Raw genomic sequence first — 354 nt, 5'->3', positions numbered from 1 at the left:
GTGCAGGTATCCTCTGTGGAGTGGGTTGCGTTCTGTGAACCCTGTAATGAGGCAGAACCATCACATAATGTATAGCAGTGTTGTTTCAAATGCTACATATGTTCTCAAATAGGAAAAAATTGTTTCATGCAGGTCCTATGAGCTAGTAGTAGAGAGGGAGCGAGTTAGAGAGCTTGCTTAGCCAAATGCGGTCCTTGTACCTTGCTTGCAAGAATCACAGTCGAAGACCTGATTATAAATTCCGCTAAAGCTTGGTAATAATGAGTAAAAAATTGCCCAGATAAGTCACCCTTAGGAGATTTTCTCCAAATGAACACTTTCCACTTTGGATTATTATCAAAGGAGAAGATTTTT

Source organism: Rhodamnia argentea, chromosome 9, assembly GCF_020921035.1.
Source record: "Rhodamnia argentea isolate NSW1041297 chromosome 9, ASM2092103v1, whole genome shotgun sequence".
Taxonomy (NCBI): Eukaryota; Viridiplantae; Streptophyta; class Magnoliopsida; order Myrtales; family Myrtaceae; genus Rhodamnia; species Rhodamnia argentea.
Note: the sequence above shows the minus strand (reverse complement) of the source record.